This window comes from Diabrotica virgifera, chromosome 2 (genome assembly GCF_917563875.1).
Source record: "Diabrotica virgifera virgifera chromosome 2, PGI_DIABVI_V3a".
Taxonomy (NCBI): Eukaryota; Metazoa; Arthropoda; class Insecta; order Coleoptera; family Chrysomelidae; genus Diabrotica; species Diabrotica virgifera.
In genome coordinates this window covers 2,075,954-2,082,421 of record NC_065444.1, presented here as the reverse complement: position 1 = coordinate 2,082,421, position 6,468 = coordinate 2,075,954, and positions in this window count along the sequence as shown.

Genomic DNA, 6,468 nt, shown 5'->3' with positions numbered 1-6,468 from the left:
GATATAAATACCATATATAAAAGGACTATCCGAGAAGCTTAAAACAATAGGAAATATATTCAACATTTCCACAACATTCAAAACAACAAACACATCGACATCTATTCTATCTAAAACTAAACCTAACAATGAACTAGAAAGAACAAAGAATTGTATTTATAAAATACCTTGTGAATGCGAACAATTTTATTTAGGTGAAACATCAAGACCATTAAACGTTAGAATAAGTGAACATGAGTCTTATATTAAAAATAGATAATTTGATAGATCTCAAATATGTCAACACGCAAGGGATAATGAATATAGAGTTCAGTGGAGAGATCCAAGTATAGTCCTGAAAGAAACGGATAGTAAAAAAAGAAAAATCAAAGAAGCAGCTCTAATTATTATGCTAAATGAAACCAATTGTGTCTCAAATTCCTCAGTAGAATGCGGTAGGATGTGGTTACTCATTTTAAAAGAGGAAGTCAATAGAAAGAAAATACCACGATTAGTAAGTCAATAACATATCGAGTTAGTACATGTAGGATTCGTTAAAGACAACCGTAATTAAAGTCCGTGTGATGCTTAACAGTTTTAATTAATAAAATAGATAACTAAATTATAGCTACTATTAAATTAACGAAATGTAAAAGTGTTTGTGTAATTGCGACTAAAATTAAACTAAATAAAGTATAATTATACTAATTAAAGTAACTATCTTTGAAATAATCGCGTTTATCTACCTAATATATGACCGGCTTGTCAATATATAAGTACGTCTTAAACTTCGTCGTTTCGATTATTGCCAAATACAACGTCTTTCCTCAGAATCTCAAAATCGACTGCCCTGTATTCATTTCCACACTCGCCAAAACCGTCCCCTTTCTTTCCTTCTTCATCCGAAACTATTAAAATTCTACTGCAATAAATTTCGATCCCTATTAGCAATAAAAATTGGTTCACATTAGCGAATGGTATTCTTACTTGGATAGCGCTAATCGAAAAGGAACCAAGCGACATTTGACAAAAAATGAGTTAATAGCACCTATAGATAGCCAGATATTCACTTTATATGTGTAAAGAAATCCGTACGTCTACGGAGCTGCTAGTGACATCTGTAGAAAAAAGGTCCAAGCGACAATCGGTAAATCGGGCAGTTTTCTTTAATATAAAAAGACCCAAGTGGTGGTACTTTGTAGAAAAATTATTGGTGTCGCTTGGATCTTTTTAAACTTAATGTGATTCTGTAGCGATCGGTAGCAATTTTCTTTAGCTTAAAGGTTTAAAGTGAAAAATGAGTGAGCGATCCAAATTAATCCTCAAAAAAGCTCTATTAGAGCCAAAATCCATGGAGGCACTCCCCTTGAAACGAATCGGCTTAAAACAAGCAGAAACAACTTGGTAAGTTTTTTTGGTTAGGTTATTTTTGTTGGTTTTAAAACAAGTTTTTTATTAGTTTTACATTTACTTTTAAAATAAGTATTATAGGTTTATTCTACACCGATAGAAAATAGTTTTTGTATTATTTTTATTACTTTTAACATGGTAAAAAATATTTCCCGGTTGTTGGTTTCTTTTATATTTTTGCAATAAATGCAACCAAACGACCTGTAAGGAAGTTGATTCCTTTTATAATATTGCAAATATTGTAACCAAACGACATGCAAGGCGATTGGTTCCTTTTATATTATTGAAATTTATATTTTATATATAAGTCTTATAAAGTTAAAAGTCGTTCTCACCGGCTATCGTAGCAATCCCAATTCGTTCCACTCATCTGGGCCAACGGAGGTCCATATGTGCGAGACTCTTATCTCGTTCTCGTAATAATAATTAAGAAGAAAATATATACAGGGGATTGGATATGGTAATTGAGTCAATACTCGCAATCTTTAGTTTGTATTTTTATTAGTTGTTACATAATCGTGGGGCAACCGGTTTCGAGTCTTACAATATGTTGTTTTTATGTTTTGTATATATATGTGTACATGTCTCTCGTTTTGTGTTTTTTAGCTTGTAGTTTGTATTGAGAAGACTTTTTTGTACTGGGCCTGATGATGAGTCATATATTGTAAGACTCGAAACCGGTTGCCCCACGATTATGTAACAACTAATAAAAATACAAACTAAAGATTGCGAGTATTGACTCAATTACCATATCCAATTGTATAATGGACTCGCATTGGCAACCCTTTCATCATATACAGGGGAATTTAAAAAATTTACAATTCTACATACATATTTTATATTGTATTATTATTTATATATCTATTGTTATTAATATTATTTATAATTTAATTCAGAATTTGGTATTAGTTTTGACAGTAAACTAAATGTAAGACCAAATACTTACGATGTCGGGATGATATCACGAGGTTTTTCCTGGTTTTCCCTCGTGATTTACTATGGAATCTCTAACACGAGAATTTTCCTGTCACCGTTGCATTTGATTGTCTTTTTAAAAACAGATCACATGCTATGATTTTTTTGTGACGCATATTATTGCGCAACTCATAAATATTGGCAATATCATTTTAAAGTCTTCTACTTTAAAATGTATAATATATGTCTGAATTGCCGATATAAATGAGTCAGATTAAATAAATTATTAGAATGTTTTACTAAGCAACAACATTTTTGTTTAATTTAGTAGTATTTTGTATTTTGAATTTTGTATTTTGACAACGGCATCCGATTTGAACGTCGAAACGTTAATAAAATATTTTTTTTAGTTAAATTGTGGCTTATTTTCCATTTAGAATATGTAGTAGATTATAAAAATGCCATAAGGAAATAGCTTCAGAACAATATTATCATAATAGCACTACTCCATTTCTCTGGTGTAATTTCTTCAAAGAGGCACGCAAAATAAAGAGTTTTTAAAGCTTTTATGACGCATTTACTCTAGGTGTTTTGTTGACATCTATGCCTGGTACCAAATCTGCAAATCTAATGGTGACTAGAACTATGAATTTTCATATATAAGTATTGACACAAAAAAAAACGTACGTGGGAAAGATCAAAACAACAATTTTACTATTTCACTGTTTTATTCATACTGTCAAATGAATAACTTAAAAAGCAGGTTGTATCTTGAGGTTTCTGGGGTTTCCGGAATGTTTCCTCGACAAACATACAACTTCTCGTTTATGTTCTTAAATTAACTTAAAAACACAATTTAAAAAAAAATTGACACACTAAATTGATATTTTTTCTACTGTTAACAATACTTATATATTTATTATATCCTTCAGTATGTATATATTTTGATGGGCTTAAATGAAAAGAATATCCAATATTGCTTTTTACCCTCTGCCATACCAAATAATTCGAAATTGCCAGCTCTAATATTTGGTAGGAGGGCTATTTTGTTTTAAAAAACTATCAGATTATTCTCAATTGCTTCTTAAGAAAATAAATAAGATAAAAGAAATGCTTTAGTTGGTCAGATAGCCAAGCGGATGAATCGCATTCACTTTACTGTGAATGATCTAAATGGTTAATGGTTCAAAACCTGGCCATAAATCAAAAAGGCTAACATAGTAATGTAAAATTCAAATGGAACTGCAACTTAGACTAAAATACTCTGGCGTACCTATATACGAAAATTAAAAATTTGAGGTTAAGTGAGGTTGTAATATTGATAATTTCACTGATTCTTCGAGACGATCAGACAAAAAAAACTTACATATTTTACTTAATATGTCAATTTTTCTATAAAAATTGTCACTAAAAGGAAATCTTACACCTACAATATACTGATTATCACGATAATAGATAGCTTAACTACTTTGGAGGGATTTGAGCTACATATATATTTAAGTTAATTTTAGAACATGTTTCAGAATTCGAAAATATATTTTTGGGAAGCTAATAATTATTCTGTATTGTGTGCTCAATTTTAAAATTCAAGTGAAAGATGTTGATTTTAAAACTTGTAACTGGACTAACATTAAAGTATGGTAACGGAAGAACTTTATACAGCTGATATTTTAAAACCATTTAAGCGTTTCAGTTCAATGCTTATAAGCATTAAGCAAATCGGGATACTTTTTTCATCGTCATGGATGGTCAGGTTCTAAAAGCATTGTCATATCTAATTTTAGTCAAAAATAATGTGCACAATTGTTCCTATTGATCTCTTTAAGCATTACATATCGTCAAACTGGCGAATTCAATTTAAAAATGTTAACCATTTAGATGTACCACAATACCACCTTAGTAAACCTGCAGCTTGTCTTTTGAAGGTTTTTGTCACTTTCGAGGTTTCATATCCGTAAAGAAAAACAGATATGACATTTGACTGGAATATTTGGATCTTTGTCTTTGCGGTATACTAGTCAGGCCTCCAAACAGGGTTGAGCATGCTGAATGCTTGTTGAGCTTTTCGTATCCTCATATGAATATTGTACCTCCTTTTTTTTCATGACACTTCCAAGATATGTAAAATTTTCCATATTTTCAATCTGCATGTTGTTAAAAGTAAGTTGTTTCTTACATTTTTATTCTCATGGATTTGATTCTATTAATATTGATTTTCAAACCTATTTTATTGGCTTCAGTGGAAAGTGTTTTCAATTGATCAGCCAAATCTTGGAACCTTTGTCCCAAGAGGCAGATATCGACGTATTCTAGATAGCTTAACGTCCATCGTATATCTCTTGTGTAGGACTCTAGTTTGGAGAGAACATAATATACAGCTATTTAGAGAAAGCACGCATCCCTGTCTGACCCCAGGAAGTATGTTAAATTTGTCACTGTTATCCTATTGTGTGTCACGCTGTATTTCGCCTCAGTATACAGTGACTTTAGTGAGCTTAAAGGTGTTCTATACAAAAGAAATCCCCTCAAATATTGCCTGTTGCACTGTTTGTTAAATTAACTAAAAGAACATCATAGCATTTATAGACGGAGAGGCAGCGCTGATAAATCTCTTTGAATTTACTAAAGCTAGATTTTTCACAGTTGATTACTGTGATTGTGGAGAGAAACGTACTGCGGTCGGTCAAGCGAAACGTAGAACAGGGGTTACTGAGAGGGTATCAAAGTTGCTTTCCTACCAAGGTAATTAAATCCATTTACTAAGGCTGAAAATCAGTACACACATTCTAAATTAAATATAAATAAAAGTTATTATAGTCGGTCAGCTGTACGACGGGACAGAGCCGGTCGGTCGGCCCCAAATGAATGTACAGGGTTATTCACTATATTTTGACCCCCTTGTAAACTGCTTTATTTACAGAATTAGAAAAAAATGTAAAATACAAGTTATTCGATTTTTTGACATATATATCGTACTAGTGACGTCATCCATCTGGGCGTGATGACGTAATCGACTATTTTTTAAATGAGAATAGGGGTCGTGTGCTAGCTCATTGAAAAGTTATTCAATTCTCTATACAGTACTATAAACATTAAGATCATTATTTATACAGGGTGTCCAAAATTTTTTTTTGAATTATTAATTAAACATTTAATTTAATTAAAAACATTTTTTGGACACCCTGTATAATTAATCATGTTAATGTTTATATTACTGAATAGGGAATTGAATAACCTTTCAAATCAGCTAGCACTCGGCCCCTATTCCCATTTAAAAAAAATAGTCGATTACGTCATCACGCCCAAATGGATGACGTCACTAGTACAATATATAAGTCAAAAAATCATAATTTAAAAATCGATCAACTTTTGTATTTTACATTTTTTTCTAATTCTGTAAATAAAGCAGTTTACAAGGGGGTCCAAAATAGTGAATAACCCTGTACATTCACTGGGGCCAACCGACCGGCTCTGTCCCGTCATACAGCTGACCGACTATAATAACTTTTATTGATATTCAATTTAGAATGTGTGTACTGATTTTCAGCCTTGGTAAATGGATTTAATTACTTTCGTAGGAAAGCATCTTTGATACCCTCTCAGTAACCCCTGTTCTACGTTTCGCTTGACCGACCGCAGTATGTTTCTCTACACAATCACAGTAATCAACTGAAAAATCTAGCTTTAGTAAATTCAAAGAGATTTTTCAGCGCTGCCTCTTGGTCTATTAAGTGACAATCATATCATGAGGCTCAAATTTTGTGTTGAAAATGGCGTGTATGTTAGAACCATGGTTCCTGAATAAGTAAAGAATTTGCATTAGGAGTCATAAATTCACTACTAGTAAAGAGAAAAGGAATTAAGACCAAAACATGCAAGACATACAGTCCATGTATCTGACAGAGCTACTGTGTTTAATAATATCTGAATGCATTTCATTAACTAAGTATAGTATTTTCTGCAATAAACATTCACCATGGTCACATTAGTCGTATAAAAATAAGACATAGTACCAGTAATTTCATTGGAAAAGGTCTTTTAACTAAATTCCAACAAATTGACATATGCCAACAAGGTTTAAAATATTAAAATGTCCATGAGATAACCCAGACATCGCTCTAAGTGATTATAATTACTTTTCTTCTAAAAAAATAATTTCTAGTG